Here is a 23056-nt window from a genome sequence, read left to right as displayed (position 1 = left end):
AATCAGTTGTCATGTTTGACCTGGATAACCATTATTTTGTTTTATGGTGTATTGTACTTTTGCTAATGTTTATTTCTTAATTTGACTATTAAATCATGCTGCTTCACATACAAATACAGAACTGCTGTTGATGTTGTCTTTCGGTAGCTGAAAATAAGCTAAAACTGGAAGGTAAAGAGATAAACCGCCTGAATAGGGACTTGAACCCTGGACCCTCAGATTAAAAGTCTGATGCTCTACCGACTGAGCTATCCAGGCTCTTTTTACTTAATCAGTGCCCATGGTTGGAGAGAAGAACAATACTGGCACTCTCATTGAGAAGTAAATCATTTAGGATGTTCAGCGAATAGCTGGGAACTGTCAAAGCTCAAGCTTGCCAATTGCTTGAACTAGAACTTTTGACGGTTAAGCCAGTTTTAAATCATCATAGACAGAGGGTGCAGACAAAGAAAGAAGTCCCTGAGTTTTTGGAATTCAAATCTCTGTTCTGCTGACCAAAAATATGCTATGACAATCTTCTGCGAAGGCCTCTTTTTTGCATTCAAATGTCAGCAACAGGTAAGTCCTTGGGTGTATTTCAAAGAGTGGATCCAGGTGGGTGGGTTTCTGCTGAAGTGGCTATTCACCAAAGCTGAAATAGCTCAGTTGGGAGAGCGTTAGACTGAAGATCTAAAGGTCCCTGGTTCAATCCCGGGTTTCAGCATAGGAGTCTAGTCTCTTGAACTAGTGTCATTACTGAGGAGACTTTTATGGCATGTACTCCTTTAAAAGGATGTCCGTGACCTGCTTGTCTTGCTGGCACAGTCTTAAAATCAGTTGTCATGTTTGACCTGGATAACCATTATTTAGTTTTATGGTGTATTGTACTTTTGCCAATGTTTTTTTCTTAATTTGACTATTAAATCGTGCTGTTTCACATACAAATACAGAACTGCTGTTGATGTTGTCTTTCGGTAGCTGAAAATAAGATAAAACTGAAAGGTAAAGAGATAAACCGCCTGAACAGGGACTTGAACCCTGGACCCTCAGATTAAAAGTCTGATGCTCTACCGACTGAGCTATCCAGGCTCTTTTTACTGTGTCGTTGCCCATGGTTGGAGAGAAGAACAATACTGGCACCCTCATCGAGAAGTAAATTCTTTAGGATGTTCAGCGAATAGCTGGGAACTGTCAAAGCTCAAGCTTGCCAATTGCTTGAACTAGAACTTTTGACGGTTAAGACAGTTTTAAATCATCATAGACAGAGGGTGCAGACAAAGAAAGAAGTCCCTGAGTTTTTGGAATTCAAATCTCTGTTCTGCTGACCAAAAATATGCTGTGACAATCTTCTGCGAAGGCTTCTTTTGCATTCAAATGTCAGCAACAGGTAAGTCCTTGGGTGTATTTCAAAGAGTGGATCCAGGTTGGTGGGTTTCTGCTAAAGTGGCTATTCACCTCAGCTGAAATAACTATTGACCTCAGCTGAAATAGCTCAGTTGGGAGAGCGTTAGACTGAAGATCTAAAGGCCCCTGGTTCAATCCAGGGTTTCAGCATAGTAGTCCGGTTTCTTTAACTAGTGTCATTACTGAGGAGACTTTTAAGGCATGTGCTCCATTAAAAGGATGTCCATGACCTGCTTGTCTTGCTGGCGCAGTCTTAAAATCACTTGTCATGTTTGACCTGGATAACCATTATTTTGTTTTATGGTGTATTGTACTTTTGCTAATGTGTTTTTCTTAATTTTACTATTAAATCATGCTGCTTCGGATACAAATACAGAACTGCTGTTGATGTTGTCTTTCGGTAGCTGAAAATAAGCTAAAACTGGAAGGTAAAGAGATAAACCGCCTGAACAGGGACTTGAACCCTGGACCCTCAGATTAAAAGTCTGATGCTCTACCGACTGAGCTATCCAGGCTCTTTTTACTTAATCGTTTCCCATGGTTGGAGAGAAGAACAATACTGGCACCCTCATCGAGAAGTAAATTATTTAGGATCTTCAGCGAATAGCTGGGAACTGTCAAAGCTCAACCTTGCCAATTGCTTGAACTAGAACTTTTGACGGTTAAGCCAGTTTTAAATCATCATAGACAGAGGGTGCAGACAAAGAAAGAAGTCCCTGAGTTTTTGGAATTCAAATCTCTGTTCTGCTGACCAAAAATATGCTGTGACAATCTTCTGCGAAGGCTTCTTTTGCATTCAAATGTCAGCAAAAGGTAAGTCCTTGGGTGTATTTCAAAGAGTGGATCCAGGTCGGTGGGTTTCTGCTGAAATAGCTATTGACCTCAGCTGAAATAGCTCAGTTGGGAGAGCGTTAGACTGAAGATCTAAAGGTCCCTGGTTCAATCCCGGGTTTCAGCATAGTAGTCTGGTCTCTTGAACTAGTGTCATTGCTGAGGAGACATTTAAGGCATGTACTCCATTAAAAGGATGTCCGTGACCTGCTTGTCTTGTTGGCGCAGTTAAAATCACCTGTCATGTTTGACCTGGATAACCATTATTTTGTTTTATGGTGTATTGTACTTTTGCTAATGTTTTTTTCTTAATTTGACTATTAAATCATGCTGTTTCACATACAAATACAGAACTGCTGTCGATGTTGTCTTTCGGTAGCTGAAAATAAGCTTAAACTGGAAGGTAAAGAGTTAAACCGCCTGAACAGGGACTTGAACCCTGGACCCTCAGATTAAAAGTCTGATGCTCTACCGACTGAGCTATCCAGGCTCTTTTTACTTAATCAGTGCCCATGGTTGGAGAGAAGAACAATACTGGCACCCTCATCGAGAAGTAAATTATTTAGGATGTTCAGCGAATAGCTGGGAACTGTCAAAGCTCAAGCTTGCCAATTGCTTGAACTAGAACTTTTGACGGTTAAGCCAGTTTTAAATCATCATAGACAGAGAGTGCAGACAAAGAAAGAAGTCCCTGAGTTTTTGGAATTCAAATCTCTGTTCTGCTGACCAAAAATATGCTGTGACAATCTTCTGCAAAGGCCTCTTTTTTGCATTCAAATGTCAGCAACAGGTAAGTCCTCGGGTGTATTTCAAAGAGTGGATCCAGGTGGGTGGGTTTCTGCTGAAGCGGTTATTCACCAAAGCTGAAATAGCTCAGTTGGGAGAGCGTTAGACTGAAGATCTAAAGGTCCCTGGTTCAATCCCGGGTTTCAGCATAGTAGTCCGGTTTCTTGAACTAGTGTCATTGCTGAGGAGGCTTTTAAGGCATGTACTCCATTAAAAGGTTTTCCGTGACCTGCTTGTCTTGTTGGCGCAGTCTTAAAATCAGCTGTCATGTTTGACCTGGATAACCATTATTTTGTTTTATGGTGTATTGTACTTTTGCTAATGTTTTTTTCTTAATCTGACTATTAAATCATGCTGTTTCACATACAAATACAGAACTGCTGTCGATGTTGTCTTTCGGTAGCTGAAAATGAGCTCAAACTGGAAGGTAAAGAGATAAACCGCCTGAACAGGGACTTGAACCCTGGACCCTCAGATTAAAAGTCTGATGCTCTACCGACTGAGCTATCCAGGCTCTTTTTACTTAATCAGTGCCCATGGTTGGAGAGAAGAACAATACTGGCACCCTCATCGAGAAGTAAATTATTTAGGATGTTCAGCGAATAGCTGGGAACTGTCAAAGCTCAAGCTTGCCAATTGCTTGAACTAGAACTGTTGACGGTTAAGCCAGTTTTAAATCATCATAGACAGAGGGTGCAGACAAAGAAAGAAGTCCCTGAGTTCTTGGAATTCAAATCTCTGTTCTGCTGACCAAAAATATGCTGTGACAATCTTCTGCGAAGGCTTCTTTTGCATTCAAATGTCAGCAACAGGTAAATCCTTGGGTGTATTTCAAAGAGTGGATCCAGGTGGGTGGGTTTCTGCTGAAGTGGTTATTCAACTCAGCTGAAATAGCTCAGTTGGGAGAGCGTTAGACTGAAGATCTAAAGGTCCCTGGTTCAATCATGGGTTTCAGCAAAGTAGTCTGGTCTCTTGAACTAGTGTCATTACTAAAGAGACTTTTATGGCATGTACTCCTTTAAAAGGATGTCCGTGACCTGCTTGTCTTGCTGGCGCAGTCTTAAAATCAGTTGTCATGTTTGACCTGGATAACCATTATTTAGTTTTATGGTGTATTGTACTTTTGCCAATGTTTTTTTCTTAATTTGACTATTAAATCGTGCTGTTTCACAAACACATAAAGAACTGCTGATGTTGTCTTTCGGTAGCTGAAAATAAGCTAAAACTGGAAGGTAAAGAGATAAACCGCCTGAACAGGGACTTGAACCCTGGACCCTCAGATTAAAAGTCTGATGCTCTACCGACTGAGCTATCCAGGCTCTTTTTACTTAATCATTGCCCATGGTTGGAGAGAAGAACAATACTGGCACCCTCATCGAGAAGAAAATTATTTAGGATGTTCCGCGAATAGCTGGGAACTGTCAAAGCTCAAGCTTGCCAATTGCTTGAACTAGAACTTTTGACGGTTAAGCCAGTTTTAAATCATCATAGACAGAGGGTGCAGACAAAGAAAGAAGTCCCTGAGTTTTTGGAATTCAAATCTCTGTTCTGCTGACCAAAAATATGCTGTGACAATCTTCTGCGAAGGCTTCTTTTGCATTCAAATGTCAGCAACAGGTAAGTCCTTGGGTGTATTTTAAAGAGTGGATCCAGGTGAGTGGGTTTCTGCTGAAGTGGTTATCAACCTCAGCTGAAATAGCTCAGTTGGGAGCGCGTTAGACTGAAGATCTAAAGGTCCCTGGTTCAATCCCGTGTTTCAGCAGAGTAGTCCGGTCTCTTGAACTAGTGTCATTACTGAGGAGACTTTTAAGGCATGTACTCCTTTAAAAGGATGTCCGTGACCTGCTTGTCTTGCTGGCACAGTCTTAAAATCAGTTGTCATGTTTGACCTGGATAACCATTATTTTGTTTTATGGTGTATTGTACTTTTGCCAATGTTTTTTTCTTAATTTGACTATTTAATTGTGCTGTTTCACATACAAATACAGAACTCCTGTTGATGTTGTCTTTCGGTAGCTGAAATAAAAATAAAACTGGAAGGTAAAGAGATAAACCGCCTGAACAGGGACTTGAACCCTGGACCCTCAGATTAAAAGTCTGATGCTCTACCGACTGAGCTATCCAGGCTCTTTTTACTTCATCGTTGCCCATGGTTGAAGAGAAGAACAATACTGGCACCCTCATCGAGAAGTAAATTATTTAGGATGTTCAGCGAATAGCTGGGAACGGTCAAAGCTCAAGCTTGCCAATTGCTTGAAGTAGAACTTTTGACGGTTAAGCCAGTTTTAAATCATCATAGACAGAGGGTGCAGACAAAGAAAGAAGTCCCTGAGTTTTTGGAATTCAAATCTCTGTTCTGCTGACCAAAAATATGCTGTGACAATCTTCTGCGAAGGCCTCTTTTTTGCATTCAAATGTCAGCAACAGGTAAGTCTTTGGGTGTATTTCAAAGAGTGGGTCCAGGTGGGTGGGTTTCTGCTGAAGTGGTTATTCACCAAAGCTGAAATAGCTCAGTTGGGAGAGCGTTAGACTGAAGATCTAAAGGTCCCTGGTTCAATCCCGGGTTTCAGCATAGTAGTCCGGTTTCTTGAACTAGTGTCATTACTGAGGAGACTTTTAAGGCATGTACTCCATTAAAAGGATGTCCGTGACCTGCTTGTCTTGTTGGCGCAGTCTTAAAATCAGCTGTCATGTTTGACCTAGATAACCATTATTTTGTTTCATGGTGTATTGTACTTTTGCTAATGTTTTTTTTCTAAATTTGACTATTAAATCATGCTGTTTCACATACAAATACAGAACTGCTGTCGATGTTGTCTTTCGGTAGCTGAAAATAAGCTTAAACTGGAAGGTAAAGAGATAAACCGCCTGAACAGGGACTTGAACCCTGGACCCTCAGATTAAAAGTCTGATGCTCTACCGACTGAGCTATCCAGGCTCTTTTTACTTCATCGTTGCCCATGGTTGGAGAGAAGAACAATACTGGCACCCTCATCGAGAAGTAAATTCTTTAGGATGTTCAGCGAATAGCTGGGAACTGTCAAAGCTCAAGCTTGCCAATTGCTTGAACTAGAACTTTTGACGGTTAAGCCAGTTTTAAATCATCATAGACAAAGGGTGCGGACAAAGAAAGAAGTCCCTGAGTTTTTGGAATTCAATTCTCTGTTCTGCTGACCAAAAATATGCTGTGACAATCTTCTGCGAAGACCTCTTTTTTGCATTCAAATGTCAGCAACAGGTAAGTCCTTGGGTGTATTTCAAAGAGTGGATCCAAGTGGGTGGGTTTCTGCTGAAGTGGTTATTCGCCAAAGCTGAAATAGCTCAGTTGGGAGAGCGTTAGACTGAAGATCTAAAGGTCCCTGGTTCAATCCCGGGTTTCAGCATAGTAGTCTAGCCTCTTGAACTAGTGTCATTACTGAGGAGACTTTTAAGGCATGTACTCCATTAAAAGGATGTCCGTGACCTGCTTGTCTTGTTGGCGCAGTCTTAAAATCAGCTGTCATGTTTGACCTAGATAACCATTATTTTGTTTTATGGTGTATTGTACTTTTGCTAATGTTTTTTTTCTAAATTTGACTATTAAATCATGCTGTTTCACATACAAATACAGAACTGCTGTCGATGTTGTCTTTCGGCAGCTGAAAATAAGCTTAAACTGGAAGGTAAAGAGATAAACCGCCTGAACAGGGACTTGAACCCTGGACCCTCAGATTAAAAGTCTGATGCTCTACCGACTGAGCTATCCAGGCTCTTTTTACTTCGTCGTTGCCCATGGTTGGAGAGAAGAACAATACTGGCACCCTCATCGAGAAGTAAATTCTTTAGGATGTTCAGCGAATAGCTGGGAACTGTCAAAGCTCAAGCTTGCCAATTGCTTGAACTAGAACTTTTGACGGTTAAGCCAGTTTTAAATCATCATAGACAAAGGGTGCGGACAAAGAAAGAAGTCCCTGAGTTTTTGGAATTCAATTCTCTGTTCTGCTGACCAAAAATATGCTGTGACAATCTTCTGCGAAGACCTCTTTTTTGCATTCAAATGTCAGCAACAGGTAAGTCCTTGGGTGTATTTCAAAGAGTGGATCCAAGTGGGTGGGTTTCTGCTGAAGTGGTTATTCACCAAAGCTGAAATAGCTCAGTTGGGAGAGCGTTAGACTGAAGATCTAAAGGTCCCTGGTTCAATCCTGGGTTTCAGCATAGTAGTCCGGTTTCTTGAACTAGTGTCATTACTGAGGAGACTTTTAAGGCATGTACTCCATTAAAAGGATGTCTGTGACCTGCTTGTCTTGTTGGCGCAGTCTTAAAATCAGCTGTCATGTTTGACCTGGATAACCATTATTTTGTTTTATGGTGTATTGTACTTTTGCTAATGTTTTTTTCTTAATTTGACTATTAAATCGTGCTGTTTCACATACAAATACAGAACTGCTGTTGACGTTGTCTTTCGGTAGCTGAAAATAAGATACAACTGGAAGGTAAAGAGATAAACCGCCTGAACAGGGACTTGAACCCTGGACCCTGAGATTAAAAGTCTGATGTTCTACCGACTGAGCTATCCAGGCTCTTTTTACTTAATCAGTGCCCATGGTTGGAGAGAAGAACAATACTGGCACCCTCATCGAGAAGTAAATCATTTAGGATGTTCAGCGAATAGCTGGGAACTGTCAAAGCTCAAGCTTGCCAATTGCTTGAACTAGAACTTTTGACGGTTAAGCCAGTTTTAAATCATCATAGACAGAGGGTGCAGACAAAGAAAGAAGTCCCTGAGTTTTTGGAATTCAAATCTCTGTTCTGCTGACCAAAAATATGCTGTGACAATCTTCTGCGAAGGCCTCTTTTTTGCATTCAAATGTCAGCAACAGGTAAGTCCTCGGGTGTATTTCAAAGAGTGGATCCAGGTGGGTGGGTTTCTTCTGAAGTGGTTATTCACCAAAGCTGAAATAGCTCAGTTGGGAGAGCGTTAGACTGAAGATCTAAAGGTCCCTGGTTCAATCCCGGGTTTCAGCATAGTAGTCCGGTTTCTTGAACTAGTGTCGTTGCTGAGGAGGCTTTTATGGCATCTACTCCATTAAAAGGATGTCCGTGACCTGCTTGTCTTGCTGGCACAGTCTTAAAATCAGTTGTCATGTTTGACCTGGATAACCGTTATTTAGTTTTATGGTGTATTGTACTTTTGCCAATGTTTTTTTCTTAATTTGACTATTAAATCGTGCTGTTTCACATACAAATACTGTTTGTGATTTTCATGGACAGGATTTCTAGGCGGAGTCGTGGCCATGGCGGAGAGGGTATACGTCTCGGGGGGCTAAAGGTTGCGTCACTGCTGTTTGCAGATGATGTGGTCCTGATGGCACCTTCGGTTCGTGACCTTCAGCTCTCACTGGATCGGTTCGCAGCCGAGTGTTCAGCGGCTGGAATGAGGATCAGCATCTCCAAATCTGAGGCCATGGTTCTCAGCAGGAAACCGATGTTTTGTACAGTCCGGGTAGGGGACAGGACTCTGTCCCAGGTGGAGGAGTTTAAGTATCTCGGGGTCTTGTTCACGAGTGAGGGAAAGATGGAGAAGGAAATCAGCCGGAGAATCGGAGCAGCTGGGGCAGTATTGCAGTCTCTCTGCCGCACTGTTGTGACGAAACGGGAGCTGAGCCAGAAGGCAAAGCTCTCGGTCTACCGAACTATCTACATTCCTACTCTCACCTATGGTCATGAAGTGTGGGTAATGACCGAAAGAATAAGATCGCGGATACAAGCGGCCGAAATGAGTTTCCTCAGAAGGGTGGCTGGCATCTCCCTTAGAGATAGGGTGAGAAGTGCAGTCACCCGAGAGAGACTCGGAGTAGAGCCGCTGCTCCTTCGCTTGGAAAGGAGCCAGCTTAGGTGGTTCGGGCATCTCGTGCGGATGCCTCACGAGCGTCTCCCTAGGGAGGTCCTCGTTGCACGTCCCACTGGGAGGAGGCCCCGCGGCAGGCCAAGGACCAGATGGGGGGATTACACCTCCTCTCTGGCCTGGGAACGCTTCGGGATTCCCCAGGAGGAAGTCGCAAATGTTGCTCTGGAGAGGGAAGTCTGGGGGTCTTTGCTGGAGCTGTTGTCCCCGCGACCCGATTCCGGATAAGCGGTTGAAGATGGATGGATGGATGGATGGAATCTTCTGCGAAGGCTTCTTTTGCATTCAAATGTCAGCAACAGGTAAGTCCTTGGGTGTATTTCAAAGAGTGGATCCAGGTGGGTGGGTTTCTGCTGAAGTGGTTATTCACCTCAGCTGAAATAGCCATTGACCTCAGCTGAAATAGCTCAGTTGGGAGAGTGTTAGACTGAAGATCTAAAGGTCTCTGGTTCAATCCTGGGTTTCAGCATAGTAGTCTGGTCTCTTGAACTAGTGTCATTACTGAGGAGACTTTTATGGCATGTACTCCATTAAAAGGATGTCCGTTACCTGCTTGGTTGCTGGCGCAGTTTTAAAATCAGTTGTCATGTTTGACCTGGATAACCATTATTTTGTTTTATGGTGTATTGTACTTTTGCTAATGTTTTTTTCTTAATTTGATTGTTAAATCATGCTGTTTCACATACAAATACAGAACTGCTGTTGATGTTGTCTATCGGTAGCTGGAAATAAAATAAAACTGGAAGGTAAAGAGATAAACCGCCTGAACAGGGACTTGAACCCTGGACCCTCAGATTAAAAGTCTGATGCTCTACCGACTGAGCTATCCAGGCTCTTTTTACTTAATCAGTGCCCATGGTTGGAGAGAAGAACAATACTGGCACCCTCATCGAGAAGTAAATTATTTAGGATGTTCAGCGAATAGCTGGGAACTGTCAAAGCTCAAGCTTGCCAATTGCTTGAACTAGAACTGTTGACGGTTAAGCCAGTTTTAAATCATCATAGACAGAGGGTGCAGACAAAGAAAGAAGTCCCTGAGTTCTTGGAATTCAAATCTCTGTTCTGCTGACCAAAAATATGCTGTGACAATCTTCTGCGAAGGCTTCTTTTGCATTCAAATGTCAGCAACAGGTAAATCCTTGGGTGTATTTCAAAGAGTGGATCCAGGTGGGTGGGTTTCTGCTGAAGAGGTTATTTAACTCAGCTGAAATAGCTCAGTTGGGAGAGCGTTAGACTGAAGATCTAAAGGTCCCTGGTTCAATCCCGGGTTTCAGCAAAGTAGTCTGGTCTCTTGAACTAGTGTCATTACTAAAGAGACTTTTATGGCATGTACTCCTTTAAAAGGATGTCCGTGACCTGCTTGTCTTGCTGGCGCAGTCTTAAAATCAGTTGTCATGTTTGACCTGGATAACCATTATTTAGTTTTATGGTGTATTGTACTTTTGCCAATGTTTTTTTCTTAATTTGACTATTAAATCGTGCTGTTTCACAAACACATAAAGAACTGCTGATGTTGTCTTTCGGTAGCTGAAAATAAGCTAAAACTGGAAGGTAAAGAGATAAACCGCCTGAACAGGGACTTGAACCCTGGACCCTCAGATTAAAAGTCTGATGCTCTACCGACTGAGCTATCCAGGCTCTTTTTACTTAATCATTGCCCATGGTTGGAGAGAAGAACAATATTGGAACCCTCATCGAGAAGTAAATTATTTAGGATGTTCAGCGAATAGCTGGGAACTGTCAAAGCTCAAGCTTGCCAATTGCTTGAACTAGAACTTTTGACGGTTAAGCCAGTTTTAAATCATCATAGACAGAGGGTGCAGACAAAGAAAGAAGTCCCTGAGTTTTTGGAATTCAAATCTCTGTTCTGCTGACCAAAAATATGCTGTGACAATCTTCTGCGAAGGCTTCTTTTGCATTCAAATGTCAGCAACAGGTAAGTCCTTGGGTGTATTTTAAAGAGTGGATCCAGGTGAGTGGGTTTCTGCTGAAGTGGTTATCAACCTCAGCTGAAATAGCTCATTTGGGAGCGCGTTAGACTGAAGATCTAAAGGTCCCTGGTTCAATCCCGTGTTTCAGCAGAGTAGTCCGGTCTCTTGAACTAGTGTCATTACTGAGGAGACTTTTAAGGCATGTACTCCTTTAAAAGGATGTCCGTGACCTGCTTGTCTTGCTGGCACAGTCTTAAAATCAGTTGTCATGTTTGACCTGGATAACCATTATTTTGTTTTATGGTGTATTGTACTTTTGCCAATGTTTTTTTCTTAATTTGACTATTTAATTGTGCTGTTTCACATACAAATACAGAACTCCTGTTGATGTTGTCTTTCGGTAGCTGAAATAAAAATAAAACTGGAAGGTAAAGAGATAAACCGCCTGAACAGGGACTTGAACCCTGGACCCTCAGATTAAAAGTCTGATGCTCTACCGACTGAGCTATCCAGGCTCTTTTTACTTTATCGTTGCCCATGGTTGAAGAGAAGAACAATACTGGCACCCTCATCGAGAAGTAAATTATTTAGGATGTTCAGCGAATAGCTGGGAACGGTCAAAGCTCAAGCTTGCCAATTGCTTGAAGTAGAACTTTTGACGGTTAAGCCAGTTTTAAATCATCATAGACAGAGGGTGCAGACAAAGAAAGAAGTCCCTGAGTTTTTGGAATTCAAATCTCTGTTCTGCTGACCAAAAATATGCTGTGACAATCTTCTGCGAAGGCCTCTTTTTTGCATTCAAATGTCAGCAACAGGTAAGTCTTTGGGTGTATTTCAAAGAGTGGGTCCAGGTGGGTGGGTTTCTGCTGAAGTGGTTATTCACCAAAGCTGAAATAGCTCAGTTGGGAGAGCGTTAGACTGAAGATCTAAAGGTCCCTGGTTCAATCCCGGGTTTCAGCATAGTAGTCCGGTTTCTTGAACTAGTGTCATTACTGAGGAGACTTTTAAGGCATGTACTCCATTAAAAGGATGTCCGTGACCTGCTTGTCTTGTTGGCGCAGTCTTAAAATCAGCTGTCATGTTTGACCTAGATAACCATTATTTTGTTTTATGGTGTATTGTACTTTTGCTAATGTTTTTTTTCTAAATTTGACTATTAAATCATGCTGTTTCACATACAAATACAGAACTGCTGTCGATGTTGTCTTTCGGCAGCTGAAAATAAGCTTAAACTGGAAGGTAAAGAGATAAACCGCCTGAACAGGGACTTGAACCCTGGACCCTCAGATTAAAAGTCTGATGCTCTACCGACTGAGCTATCCAGGCTCTTTTTACTTCGTCGTTGCCCATGGTTGGAGAGAAGAACAATACTGGCACCCTCATCGAGAAGTAAATTCTTTAGGATGTTCAGCGAATAGCTGGGAACTGTCAAAGCTCAAGCTTGCCAATTGCTTGAACTAGAACTTTTGACGGTTAAGCCAGTTTTAAATCATCATAGACAAAGGGTGCGGACAAAGAAAGAAGTCCCTGAGTTTTTGGAATTCAATTCTCTGTTCTGCTGACCAAAAATATGCTGTGACAATCTTCTGCGAAGACCTCTTTTTTGCATTCAAATGTCAGCAACAGGTAAGTCCTTGGGTGTATTTCAAAGAGTGGATCCAAGTGGGTGGGTTTCTGCTGAAGTGGTTATTCACCAAAGCTGAAATAGCTCAGTTGGGAGAGCGTTAGACTGAAGATCTAAAGGTCCCTGGTTCAATCCTGGGTTTCAGCATAGTAGTCCGGTTTCTTGAACTAGTGTCATTACTGAGGAGACTTTTAAGGCATGTACTCCATTAAAAGGATGTCTGTGACCTGCTTGTCTTGTTGGCGCAGTCTTAAAATCAGCTGTCATGTTTGACCTGGATAACCATTATTTTGTTTTATGGTGTATTGTACTTTTGCTAATGTTTTTTTCTTAATTTGACTATTAAATCGTGCTGTTTCACATACAAATACAGAACTGCTGTTGACGTTGTCTTTCGGTAGCTGAAAATAAGATACAACTGGAAGGTAAAGAGATAAACCGCCTGAACAGGGACTTGAACCCTGGACCCTGATATTAAAAGTCTGATGTTCTACCGACTGAGCTATCCAGGCTCTTTTTACTTAATCAGTGCCCATGGTTGGAGAGAAGAACAATACTGGCACCCTCATTGAGAAGTAAATCATTTAGGATGTTCAGCGAATAGCTGGGAACTGTCAAAGCTCAAGCTTGCCAATTGCTTGAACTAGAACTTTTGACGGTTAAGCCAGTTTTAAATCATCATAGACAGAGGGTGCAGACAAAGAAAGAAGTCCCTGAGTTTTTGGAATTCAAATCTCTGTTCTGCTGACCAAAAATATGCTGTGACAATCTTCTGCGAAGGCCTCTTTTTTGCATTCAAATGTCAGCAACAGGTAAGTCCTCGGGTGTATTTCAAAGAGTGGATCCAGGTGGGTGGGTTTCTTCTGAAGTGGTTATTCACCAAAGCTGAAATAGCTCAGTTGGGAGAGCGTTAGACTGAAGATCTAAAGGTCCCTGGTTCAATCCCGGGTTTCAGCATAGTAGTCCGGTTTCTTGAACTAGTGTCGTTGCTGAGGAGGCTTTTATGGCATCTACTCCATTAAAAGGATGTCCGTGACCTGCTTGTCTTGCTGGCACAGTCTTAAAATCAGTTGTCATGTTTGACCTGGATAACCGTTATTTAGTTTTATGGTGTATTGTACTTTTGCCAATGTTTTTTTCTTAATTTGACTATTAAATCGTGCTGTTTCACATACAAATACTGTTTGTGATTTTCATGGACAGGATTTCTAGGCGGAGTCGTGGCCATGGCGGAGAGGGTATACGTCTCGGGGGGCTAAAGGTTGCGTCACTGCTGTTTGCAGATGATGTGGTCCTGATGGCACCTTCGGTTCGTGACCTTCAGCTCTCACTGGATCGGTTCGCAGCCGAGTGTTCAGCGGCTGGAATGAGGATCAGCATCTCCAAATCTGAGGCCATGGTTCTCAGCAGGAAACCGATGTTTTGTACAGTCCGGGTAGGGGACAGGACTCTGTCCCAGGTGGAGGAGTTTAAGTATCTCGGGGTCTTGTTCACGAGTGAGGGAAAGATGGAGAAGGAAATCAGCCGGAGAATCGGAGCAGCTGGGGCAGTATTGCAGTCTCTCTGCCGCACTGTTGTGACGAAACGGGAGCTGAGCCAGAAGGCAAAGCTCTCGGTCTACCGAACTATCTACATTCCTACTCTCACCTATGGTCATGAAGTGTGGGTAATGACCGAAAGAATAAGATCGCGGATACAAGCGGCCGAAATGAGTTTCCTCAGAAGGGTGGCTGGCATCTCCCTTAGAGATAGGGTGAGAAGTGCAGTCACCCGAGAGAGACTCGGAGTAGAGCCGCTGCTCCTTCGCTTGGAAAGGAGCCAGCTTAGGTGGTTCGGGCATCTCGTGCGGATGCCTCACGAGCGTCTCCCTAGGGAGGTCCTCGTTGCACGTCCCACTGGGAGGAGGCCCCGCGGCAGGCCAAGGACCAGATGGGGGGATTACACCTCCTCTCTGGCCTGGGAACGCTTCGGGATTCCCCAGGAGGAAGTCGCAAATGTTGCTCTGGAGAGGGAAGTCTGGGGGTCTTTGCTGGAGCTGTTGTCCCCGCGACCCGATTCCGGATAAGCGGTTGAAGATGGATGGATGGATGGATGGAATCTTCTGCGAAGGCTTCTTTTGCATTCAAATGTCAGCAACAGGTAAGTCCTTGGGTGTATTTCAAAGAGTGGATCCAGGTGGGTGGGTTTCTGCTGAAGTGGTTATTCACCTCAGCTGAAATAGCCATTGACCTCAGCTGAAATAGCTCAGTTGGGAGAGTGTTAGACTGAAGATCTAAAGGTCTCTGGTTCAATCCTGGGTTTCAGCATAGTAGTCTGGTCTCTTGAACTAGTGTCATTACTGAGGAGACTTTTATGGCATGTACTCCATTAAAAGGATGTCCGTTACCTGCTTGGTTGCTGGCGCAGTTTTAAAATCAGTTGTCATGTTTGACCTGGATAACCATTATTTTGTTTTATGGTGTATTGTACTTTTGCTAATGTTTTTTTCTTAATTTGATTGTTAAATCATGCTGTTTCACATACAAATACAGAACTGCTGTTGATGTCTATCGGTAGCTGGAAATAAAATAAAACTGGAAGGTAAAGAGATAAACCGCCTGAACAGGGACTTGAACCCTGGACCCTCAGATTAAAAGTCTGATGCTCTACCGACTGACCTATCCAGGCTCTTTTTACTTAATCGTTGCCCATGGTTGGAGAGAAGAACAATACTGGCACCCTCATCGAGAAGTAAATTCTTTAGGATGTTCAGCGAATAGCTGGGAACTGTCAAAGCTCAAGCTTGCCAATTGCTTGAACTAGAACTTTTGACGGTTAAGCCAGTTTTAAATCATCATAGACAAAGGGTGCGGACAAAGAAAGAAGTCCCTGAGTTTTTGGAATTCAATTCTCTGTTCTGCTGACCAAAAATATGCTGTGACAATCTTCTGCGAAGACCTCTTTTTTGCATTCAAATGTCAGCAACAGGTAAGTCCTTGGGTGTATTTCAAAGAGTGGATCCAAGTGGGTGGGTTTCTGCTGAAGTGGTTATTCACCAAAGCTGAAATAGCTCAGTTGGGAGAGCGTTAGACTGAAGATCTAAAGGTCCCTGGTTCAATCCTGGGTTTCAGCATAGTAGTCCGGTTTCTTGAACTAGTGTCATTACTGAGGAGACTTTTAAGGCATGTACTCCATTAAAAGGATGTCTGTGACCTGCTTGTCTTGTTGGCGCAGTCTTAAAATCAGCTGTCATGTTTGACCTGGATAACCATTATTTTGTTTTATGGTGTATTGTACTTTTGCTAATGTTTTTTTCTTAATTTGACTATTAAATCGTGCTGTTTCACATACAAATACAGAACTGCTGTTGACGTTGTCTTTCGGTAGCTGAAAATAAGATACAACTGGAAGGTAAAGAGATAAACCGCCTGAACAGGGACTTGAACCCTGGACCCTGATATTAAAAGTCTGATGTTCTACCGACTGAGCTATCCAGGCTCTTTTTACTTAATCAGTGCCCATGGTTGGAGAGAAGAACAATACTGGCACCCTCATCGAGAAGTAAATCATTTAGGATGTTCAGCGAATAGCTGGGAACTGTCAAAGCTCAAGCTTGCCAATTGCTTGAACTAGAACTTTTGACGGTTAAGCCAGTTTTAAATCATCATAGACAGAGGGTGCAGACAAAGAAAGAAGTCCCTGAGTTTTTGGAATTCAAATCTCTGTTCTGCTGACCAAAAATATGCTGTGACAATCTTCTGCGAAGGCCTCTTTTTTGCATTCAAATGTCAGCAACAGGTAAGTCCTCGGGTGTATTTCAAAGAGTGGATCCAGGTGGGTGGGTTTCTTCTGAAGTGGTTATTCACCAAAGCTGAAATAGCTCAGTTGGGAGAGCGTTAGACTGAAGATCTAAAGGTCCCTGGTTCAATCCCGTGTTTCAGCAGAGTAGTCCGGTCTCTTGAACTAGTGTCATTACTGAGGAGACTTTTAAGGCATGTACTCCTTTAAAAGGATGTCCGTGACCTGCTTGTCTTGCTGGCACAGTCTTAAAATCAGTTGTCATGTTTGACCTGGATAACCATTATTTTGTTTTATGGTGTATTGTACTTTTGCCAATGTTTTTTTCTTAATTTGACTATTTAATTGTGCTGTTTCACATACAAATACAGAACTCCTGTTGATGTTGTCTTTCGGTAGCTGAAATAAAAATAAAACTGGAAGGTAAAGAGATAAACCGCCTGAACAGGGACTTGAACCCTGGACCCTCAGATTAAAAGTCTGATGCTCTACCGACTGAGCTATCCAGGCTCTTTTTACTTCATCGTTGCCCATGGTTGAAGAGAAGAACAATACTGGCACCCTCATCGAGAAGTAAATTATTTAGGATGTTCAGCGAATAGCTGGGAACGGTCAAAGCTCAAGCTTGCCAATTGCTTGAAGTAGAACTTTTGACGGTTAAGCCAGTTTTAAATCATCATAGACAGAGGGTGCAGACAAAGAAAGAAGTCCCTGAGTTTTTGGAATTCAAATCTCTGTTCTGCTGACCAAAAATATGCTGTGACAATCTTCTGCGAAGGCCTCTTTTTTGCATTCAAATGTCAGCAACAGGTAAGTCTTTGGGTGTATTTCAAAGAGTGGGTCCAGGTGGGTGGGTTTCTGCTGAAGTGGTTATTCACCAAAGCTGAAATAGCTCAGTTGGGAGAGCGTTAGACTGAAGATCTAAAGGTCCCTGGTTCAATCCCGGGTTTCAGCATAGTAGTCCGGTTTCTTGAACTAGTGTCATTACTGAGGAGACTTTTAAGGCATGTACTCCATTAAAAGGATGTCCGTGACCTGCTTGTCTTGTTGGCGCAGTCTTAAAATCAGCTGTCATGTTTGACCTAGATAACCATTATTTTGTTTTATGGTGTATTGTACTTTTGCTAATGTTTTTTTTCTAAATTTGACTATTAAATCATGCTGTTTCACATACAAATACAGAACTGCTGTCGATGTTGTCTTTCGGCAGCTGAAAATAAGCTTAAACTGGAAGGTAAAGAGATAAACCGCCTGAACAGGGACTTGAACCCTGGACCCTCAGATTAAAAGTCTGATGCTCTACCGACTGAGCTATCCAGGCTCTTTTTACTTCGTCGTTGCCCATGGTTGGAGAGAAGAACAATACTGGCACCCTCATCGAGAAGTAAATTCTTTAGGATGTTCAGCGAATAGCTGGGAACTGTCAAAGCTCAAGCTTGCCAATTGCTTGAACTAGAACTTTTGACGGTTAAGCCAGTTTTAAATCATCATAGACAAAGAGTGCGGACAAAGAAAGAAGTCCCTGAGTTTTTGGAATTCAATTCTCTGTTCTGCTGACCAAAAATATGCTGTGACAATCTTCTGCGAAGACCTCTTTTTTGCATTCAAATGTCAGCAACAGGTAAGTCCTTGGGTGTATTTCAAAGAGTGGATCCAAGTGGGTGGGTTTCTGCTGAAGTGGTTATTCACCAAAGCTGAAATAGCTCAGTTGGGAGAGCGTTAGACTGAAGATCTAAAGGTCCCTGGTTCAATCCTGGGTTTCAGCATAGTAGTCCGGTTTCTTGAACTAGTGTCATTACTGAGGAGACTTTTAAGGCATGTACTCCTTTAAAAGGATGTCTGTGACCTGCTTGTCTTGTTGGCGCAGTCTTAAAATCAGCTGTCATGTTTGACCTGGATAACCATTATTTTGTTTTATGGTGTATTGTACTTTTGCTAATGTTTTTTTCTTAATTTGACTATTAAATCGTGCTGTTTCACATACAAATACAGAACTGCTGTTGACGTTGTCTTTCGGTAGCTGAAAATAAGATACAACTGGAAGGTAAAGAGATAAACCGCCTGAACAGGGACTTGAACCCTGGACCCTGATATTAAAAGTCTGATGTTCTACCGACTGAGCTATCCAGGCTCTTTTTACTTAATCAGTGCCCATGGTTGGAGAGAAGAACAATACTGGCACCCTCATCGAGAAGTAAATCATTTAGGATGTTCAGCGAATAGCTGGGAACTGTCAAAGCTCAAGCTTGCCAATTGCTTGAACTAGAACTTTTGACGGTTAAGCCAGTTTTAAATCATCATAGACAGAGGGTGCAGACAAAGAAAGAAGTCCCTGAGTTTTTGGAATTCAAATCTCTGTTCTGCTGACCAAAAATATGCTGTGACAATCTTCTGCGAAGGCCTCTTTTTTGCATTCAAATGTCAGCAACAGGTAAGTCCTCGGGTGTATTTCAAAGAGTGGATCCAGGTGGGTGGGTTTCTTCTGAAGTGGTTATTCACCAAAGCTGAAATAGCTCAGTTGGGAGAGCGTTAGACTGAAGATCTAAAGGTCCCTGGTTCAATCCCGGGTTTCAGCATAGTAGTCCGGTTTCTTGAACTAGTGTCGTTGCTGAGGAGGCTTTTATGGCATCTACTCCATTAAAAGGATGTCCGTGACCTGCTTGTCTTGCTGGCACAGTCTTAAAATCAGTTGTCATGTTTGACCTGGATAACCGTTATTTAGTTTTATGGTGTATTGTACTTTTGCCAATGTTTTTTTCTTAATTTGACTATTAAATCGTGCTGTTTCACATACAAATACTGTTTGTGATTTTCATGGACAGGATTTCTAGGCGGAGTCGTGGCCATGGCGGAGAGGGTATACGTCTCGGGGGGCTAAAGGTTGCGTCACTGCTGTTTGCAGATGATGTGGTCCTGATGGCACCTTCGGTTCGTGACCTTCAGCTCTCACTGGATCGGTTCGCAGCCGAGTGTTCAGCGGCTGGAATGAGGATCAGCATCTCCAAATCTGAGGCCATGGTTCTCAGCAGGAAACCGATGTTTTGTACAGTCCGGGTAGGGGACAGGACTCTGTCCCAGGTGGAGGAGTTTAAGTATCTCGGGGTCTTGTTCACGAGTGAGGGAAAGATGGAGAAGGAAATCAGCCGGAGAATCGGAGCAGCTGGGGCAGTATTGCAGTCTCTCTGCCGCACTGTTGTGACGAAACGGGAGCTGAGCCAGAAGGCAAAGCTCTCGGTCTACCGAACTATCTACATTCCTACTCTCACCTATGGTCATGAAGTGTGGGTAATGACCGAAAGAATAAGATCGCGGATACAAGCGGCCGAAATGAGTTTCCTCAGAAGGGTGGCTGGCATCTCCCTTAGAGATAGGGTGAGAAGTGCAGTCACCCGAGAGAGACTCGGAGTAGAGCCGCTGCTCCTTCGCTTGGAAAGGAGCCAGCTTAGGTGGTTCGGGCATCTCGTGCGGATGCCTCACGAGCGTCTCCCTAGGGAGGTCCTCGTTGCACGTCCCACTGGGAGGAGGCCCCGCGGCAGGCCAAGGACCAGATGGGGGGATTACACCTCCTCTCTGGCCTGGGAACGCTTCGGGATTCCCCAGGAGGAAGTCGCAAATGTTGCTCTGGAGAGGGAAGTCTGGGGGTCTTTGCTGGAGCTGTTGTCCCCGCGACCCGATTCCGGATAAGCGGTTGAAGATGGATGGATGGATGGATGGAATCTTCTGCGAAGGCTTCTTTTGCATTCAAATGTCAGCAACAGGTAAGTCCTTGGGTGTATTTCAAAGAGTGGATCCAGGTGGGTGGGTTTCTGCTGAAGTGGTTATTCACCTCAGCTGAAATAGCCATTGACCTCAGCTGAAATAGCTCAGTTGGGAGAGTGTTAGACTGAAGATCTAAAGGTCTCTGGTTCAATCCTGGGTTTCAGCATAGTAGTCTGGTCTCTTGAACTAGTGTCATTACTGAGGAGACTTTTATGGCATGTACTCCATTAAAAGGATGTCCGTTACCTGCTTGGTTGCTGGCGCAGTTTTAAAATCAGTTGTCATGTTTGACCTGGATAACCATTATTTTGTTTTATGGTGTATTGTACTTTTGCTAATGTTTTTTTCTTAATTTGATTGTTAAATCATGCTGTTTCACATACAAATACAGAACTGCTGTTGATGTCTATCGGTAGCTGGAAATAAAATAAAACTGGAAGGTAAAGAGATAAACCGCCTGAACAGGGACTTGAACCCTGGACCCTCAGATTAAAAGTCTGATGCTCTACCGACTGACCTATCCAGGCTCTTTTTACTTAATCGTTGCCCATGGTTGGAGAGAAGAACAATACTGGCACCCTCATCGAGAAGTAAATTCTTTAGGATGTTCAGCGAATAGCTGGGAACTGTCAAAGCTCAAGCTTGCCAATTGCTTGAACTAGAACTTTTGACGGTTAAGCCAGTTTTAAATCATCATAGACAAAGGGTGCGGACAAAGAAAGAAGTCCCTGAGTTTTTGGAATTCAATTCTCTGTTCTGCTGACCAAAAATATGCTGTGACAATCTTCTGCGAAGACCTCTTTTTTGCATTCAAATGTCAGCAACAGGTAAGTCCTTGGGTGTATTTCAAAGAGTGGATCCAAGTGGGTGGGTTTCTGCTGAAGTGGTTATTCACCAAAGCTGAAATAGCTCAGTTGGGAGAGCGTTAGACTGAAGATCTAAAGGTCCCTGGTTCAATCCTGGGTTTCAGCATAGTAGTCCGGTTTCTTGAACTAGTGTCATTACTGAGGAGACTTTTAAGGCATGTACTCCATTAAAAGGATGTCTGTGACCTGCTTGTCTTGTTGGCGCAGTCTTAAAATCAGCTGTCATGTTTGACCTGGATAACCATTATTTTGTTTTATGGTGTATTGTACTTTTGCTAATGTTTTTTTCTTAATTTGACTATTAAATCGTGCTGTTTCACATACAAATACAGAACTGCTGTTGACGTTGTCTTTCGGTAGCTGAAAATAAGATACAACTGGAAGGTAAAGAGATAAACCGCCTGAACAGGGACTTGAACCCTGGACCCTGATATTAAAAGTCTGATGTTCTACCGACTGAGCTATCCAGGCTCTTTTTACTTAATCAGTGCCCATGGTTGGAGAGAAGAACAATACTGGCACCCTCATCGAGAAGTAAATTATTTAGGATGTTCAGCGAATAGCTGGGAACTGTCAAAGCTCAAGCTTGCCAATTGCTTGAACTAGAACTTTTGACGGTTAAGCCAGTTTTGAATCATCATAGACAGAGGGTGCAGACAAAGAAAGAAGTCCCTGAGTTTTTGGAATTCAAATCTCTGTTCTGCTGACCAAAAATATGCTGTGACAATCTTCTGCGAAGGCCTCTTTTTTGCATTCAAATGTCAGCAACAGGTAAGTCCTCGGGTGTATTTCAAAGAGTGGATCCAGGTGGGTGGGTTTCTGCTGAAGTGGTTATTCACCAAAGCTGAAATAGCTCAGTTGGGAGAGCGTTAGACTGAAGATCTAAAGGTCCCTGGTTCAATCCCGGGTTTCAGCATAGTAGTCCGGTTTCTTGAACTAGTGTCGTTGCTGAGGAGGCTTTTATGGCATGTACTCCATTAAAAGGATGTCCGTGACCTGCTTGTCTTGCTGGCACAGTCTTAAAATCAGTTGTCATGTTTGACCTGGATAACCGTTATTTAGTTTTATGGTGTATTGTACTTTTGCCAATGTTTTTTTCTTAATTTGACTATTAAATCGTGCTGTTTCACATACAAATACTGTTTGTGATTTTCATGGACAGGATTTCTAGGCGGAGTCGTGGCCATGGCGGAGAGGGTATACGTCTCGGGGGGCTAAAGGTTGCGTCACTGCTGTTTGCAGATGATGTGGTCCTGATGGCACCTTCGGTTCGTGACCTTCAGCTCTCACTGGATCGGTTCGCAGCCGAGTGTTCAGCGGCTGGAATGAGGATCAGCATCTCCAAATCTGAGGCCATGGTTCTCAGCAGGAAACCGATGTTTTGTACAGTCCGGGTAGGGGACAGGACTCTGTCCCAGGTGGAGGAGTTTAAGTATCTCGGGGTCTTGTTCACGAGTGAGGGAAAGATGGAGAAGGAAATCAGCCGGAGAATCGGAGCAGCTGGGGCAGTATTGCAGTCTCTCTGCCGCACTGTTGTGACGAAACGGGAGCTGAGCCAGAAGGCAAAGCTCTCGGTCTACCGAACTATCTACATTCCTACTCTCACCTATGGTCATGAAGTGTGGGTAATGACCGAAAGAATAAGATCGCGGATACAAGCGGCCGAAATGAGTTTCCTCAGAAGGGTGGCTGGCATCTCCCTTAGAGATAGGGTGAGAAGTGCAGTCACCCGAGAGAGACTCGGAGTAGAGCCGCTGCTCCTTCGCTTGGAAAGGAGCCAGCTTAGGTGGTTCGGGCATCTCGTGCGGATGCCTCACGAGCGTCTCCCTAGGGAGGTCCTCGTTGCACGTCCCACTGGGAGGAGGCCCCGCGGCAGGCCAAGGACCAGATGGGGGGATTACACCTCCTCTCTGGCCTGGGAACGCTTCGGGATTCCCCAGGAGGAAGTCGCAAATGTTGCTCTGGAGAGGGAAGTCTGGGGGTCTTTGCTGGAGCTGTTGTCCCCGCGACCCGATTCCGGATAAGCGGTTGAAGATGGATGGATGGATGGATGGAATCTTCTGCGAAGGCTTCTTTTGCATTCAAATGTCAGCAACAGGTAAGTCCTTGGGTGTATTTCAAAGAGTGGATCCAGGTGGGTGGGTTTCTGCTGAAGTGGTTATTCACCTCAGCTGAAATAGCCAATGACCTCAGCTGAAATAGCTCAGTTGGGAGA

General features: G+C 43.4%; 1 protein-coding gene and 41 non-coding genes across 42 annotated transcripts in view; 19 read left to right on the top strand and 23 right to left on the bottom strand.

The window, feature by feature from the left end:
- LOC133640668 (zinc finger protein 391-like) overlaps positions 1-23056 on the bottom strand; it is a 105669-nt gene that overhangs the window by 8885 nt on the left and 73728 nt on the right. The gene's annotated exons all lie outside the window — the stretch shown is intronic.
- On the bottom strand, positions 186-258 carry trnak-uuu (transfer RNA lysine (anticodon UUU)). Its single transcript has one exon. It is a non-coding gene; the product is annotated as a tRNA-Lys (tRNA).
- On the top strand, positions 631-703 carry trnaf-gaa (transfer RNA phenylalanine (anticodon GAA)). Its single transcript has one exon. It is a non-coding gene; the product is annotated as a tRNA-Phe (tRNA).
- Positions 996-1068, bottom strand: trnak-uuu (transfer RNA lysine (anticodon UUU)). The gene has a single exon. It is a non-coding gene; the product is annotated as a tRNA-Lys (tRNA).
- trnaf-gaa (transfer RNA phenylalanine (anticodon GAA)) lies at positions 1461-1533 on the top strand. The gene has a single exon. It is a non-coding gene; the product is annotated as a tRNA-Phe (tRNA).
- Positions 1826-1898, bottom strand: trnak-uuu (transfer RNA lysine (anticodon UUU)). The gene has a single exon. It is a non-coding gene; the product is annotated as a tRNA-Lys (tRNA).
- On the top strand, positions 2269-2341 carry trnaf-gaa (transfer RNA phenylalanine (anticodon GAA)). The gene has a single exon. It is a non-coding gene; the product is annotated as a tRNA-Phe (tRNA).
- trnak-uuu (transfer RNA lysine (anticodon UUU)) lies at positions 2632-2704 on the bottom strand. The gene has a single exon. It is a non-coding gene; the product is annotated as a tRNA-Lys (tRNA).
- On the top strand, positions 3077-3149 carry trnaf-gaa (transfer RNA phenylalanine (anticodon GAA)). The gene has a single exon. It is a non-coding gene; the product is annotated as a tRNA-Phe (tRNA).
- On the bottom strand, positions 3442-3514 carry trnak-uuu (transfer RNA lysine (anticodon UUU)). Its single transcript has one exon. It is a non-coding gene; the product is annotated as a tRNA-Lys (tRNA).
- trnak-uuu (transfer RNA lysine (anticodon UUU)) lies at positions 4247-4319 on the bottom strand. The gene has a single exon. It is a non-coding gene; the product is annotated as a tRNA-Lys (tRNA).
- trnak-uuu (transfer RNA lysine (anticodon UUU)) lies at positions 5055-5127 on the bottom strand. Its single transcript has one exon. It is a non-coding gene; the product is annotated as a tRNA-Lys (tRNA).
- Positions 5500-5572, top strand: trnaf-gaa (transfer RNA phenylalanine (anticodon GAA)). Its single transcript has one exon. It is a non-coding gene; the product is annotated as a tRNA-Phe (tRNA).
- trnak-uuu (transfer RNA lysine (anticodon UUU)) lies at positions 5866-5938 on the bottom strand. Its single transcript has one exon. It is a non-coding gene; the product is annotated as a tRNA-Lys (tRNA).
- On the top strand, positions 6311-6383 carry trnaf-gaa (transfer RNA phenylalanine (anticodon GAA)). The gene has a single exon. It is a non-coding gene; the product is annotated as a tRNA-Phe (tRNA).
- trnak-uuu (transfer RNA lysine (anticodon UUU)) lies at positions 6677-6749 on the bottom strand. The gene has a single exon. It is a non-coding gene; the product is annotated as a tRNA-Lys (tRNA).
- trnaf-gaa (transfer RNA phenylalanine (anticodon GAA)) lies at positions 7122-7194 on the top strand. Its single transcript has one exon. It is a non-coding gene; the product is annotated as a tRNA-Phe (tRNA).
- Positions 7487-7559, bottom strand: trnak-uuu (transfer RNA lysine (anticodon UUU)). The gene has a single exon. It is a non-coding gene; the product is annotated as a tRNA-Lys (tRNA).
- Positions 7932-8004, top strand: trnaf-gaa (transfer RNA phenylalanine (anticodon GAA)). Its single transcript has one exon. It is a non-coding gene; the product is annotated as a tRNA-Phe (tRNA).
- trnak-uuu (transfer RNA lysine (anticodon UUU)) lies at positions 9645-9717 on the bottom strand. Its single transcript has one exon. It is a non-coding gene; the product is annotated as a tRNA-Lys (tRNA).
- On the top strand, positions 10088-10160 carry trnaf-gaa (transfer RNA phenylalanine (anticodon GAA)). The gene has a single exon. It is a non-coding gene; the product is annotated as a tRNA-Phe (tRNA).
- On the bottom strand, positions 10450-10522 carry trnak-uuu (transfer RNA lysine (anticodon UUU)). The gene has a single exon. It is a non-coding gene; the product is annotated as a tRNA-Lys (tRNA).
- Positions 11258-11330, bottom strand: trnak-uuu (transfer RNA lysine (anticodon UUU)). Its single transcript has one exon. It is a non-coding gene; the product is annotated as a tRNA-Lys (tRNA).
- On the top strand, positions 11703-11775 carry trnaf-gaa (transfer RNA phenylalanine (anticodon GAA)). Its single transcript has one exon. It is a non-coding gene; the product is annotated as a tRNA-Phe (tRNA).
- trnak-uuu (transfer RNA lysine (anticodon UUU)) lies at positions 12069-12141 on the bottom strand. The gene has a single exon. It is a non-coding gene; the product is annotated as a tRNA-Lys (tRNA).
- trnaf-gaa (transfer RNA phenylalanine (anticodon GAA)) lies at positions 12514-12586 on the top strand. Its single transcript has one exon. It is a non-coding gene; the product is annotated as a tRNA-Phe (tRNA).
- On the bottom strand, positions 12879-12951 carry trnak-uuu (transfer RNA lysine (anticodon UUU)). Its single transcript has one exon. It is a non-coding gene; the product is annotated as a tRNA-Lys (tRNA).
- trnaf-gaa (transfer RNA phenylalanine (anticodon GAA)) lies at positions 13324-13396 on the top strand. Its single transcript has one exon. It is a non-coding gene; the product is annotated as a tRNA-Phe (tRNA).
- Positions 15034-15106, bottom strand: trnak-uuu (transfer RNA lysine (anticodon UUU)). The gene has a single exon. It is a non-coding gene; the product is annotated as a tRNA-Lys (tRNA).
- Positions 15479-15551, top strand: trnaf-gaa (transfer RNA phenylalanine (anticodon GAA)). The gene has a single exon. It is a non-coding gene; the product is annotated as a tRNA-Phe (tRNA).
- trnak-uuu (transfer RNA lysine (anticodon UUU)) lies at positions 15844-15916 on the bottom strand. The gene has a single exon. It is a non-coding gene; the product is annotated as a tRNA-Lys (tRNA).
- Positions 16289-16361, top strand: trnaf-gaa (transfer RNA phenylalanine (anticodon GAA)). Its single transcript has one exon. It is a non-coding gene; the product is annotated as a tRNA-Phe (tRNA).
- Positions 16654-16726, bottom strand: trnak-uuu (transfer RNA lysine (anticodon UUU)). The gene has a single exon. It is a non-coding gene; the product is annotated as a tRNA-Lys (tRNA).
- Positions 17099-17171, top strand: trnaf-gaa (transfer RNA phenylalanine (anticodon GAA)). The gene has a single exon. It is a non-coding gene; the product is annotated as a tRNA-Phe (tRNA).
- trnak-uuu (transfer RNA lysine (anticodon UUU)) lies at positions 17465-17537 on the bottom strand. Its single transcript has one exon. It is a non-coding gene; the product is annotated as a tRNA-Lys (tRNA).
- On the top strand, positions 17910-17982 carry trnaf-gaa (transfer RNA phenylalanine (anticodon GAA)). The gene has a single exon. It is a non-coding gene; the product is annotated as a tRNA-Phe (tRNA).
- Positions 18275-18347, bottom strand: trnak-uuu (transfer RNA lysine (anticodon UUU)). The gene has a single exon. It is a non-coding gene; the product is annotated as a tRNA-Lys (tRNA).
- trnaf-gaa (transfer RNA phenylalanine (anticodon GAA)) lies at positions 18720-18792 on the top strand. The gene has a single exon. It is a non-coding gene; the product is annotated as a tRNA-Phe (tRNA).
- Positions 20430-20502, bottom strand: trnak-uuu (transfer RNA lysine (anticodon UUU)). Its single transcript has one exon. It is a non-coding gene; the product is annotated as a tRNA-Lys (tRNA).
- Positions 20875-20947, top strand: trnaf-gaa (transfer RNA phenylalanine (anticodon GAA)). The gene has a single exon. It is a non-coding gene; the product is annotated as a tRNA-Phe (tRNA).
- Positions 21240-21312, bottom strand: trnak-uuu (transfer RNA lysine (anticodon UUU)). Its single transcript has one exon. It is a non-coding gene; the product is annotated as a tRNA-Lys (tRNA).
- On the top strand, positions 21685-21757 carry trnaf-gaa (transfer RNA phenylalanine (anticodon GAA)). Its single transcript has one exon. It is a non-coding gene; the product is annotated as a tRNA-Phe (tRNA).

This window comes from Entelurus aequoreus, linkage group LG23 (genome assembly GCF_033978785.1).
Source record: "Entelurus aequoreus isolate RoL-2023_Sb linkage group LG23, RoL_Eaeq_v1.1, whole genome shotgun sequence".
In the NCBI taxonomy this organism is placed as follows: domain Eukaryota; kingdom Metazoa; phylum Chordata; class Actinopteri; order Syngnathiformes; family Syngnathidae; genus Entelurus; species Entelurus aequoreus.
The sequence above is the reverse complement of the archived record's forward strand: the minus strand, read 5'-3'. Positions and strand labels throughout refer to the sequence as shown.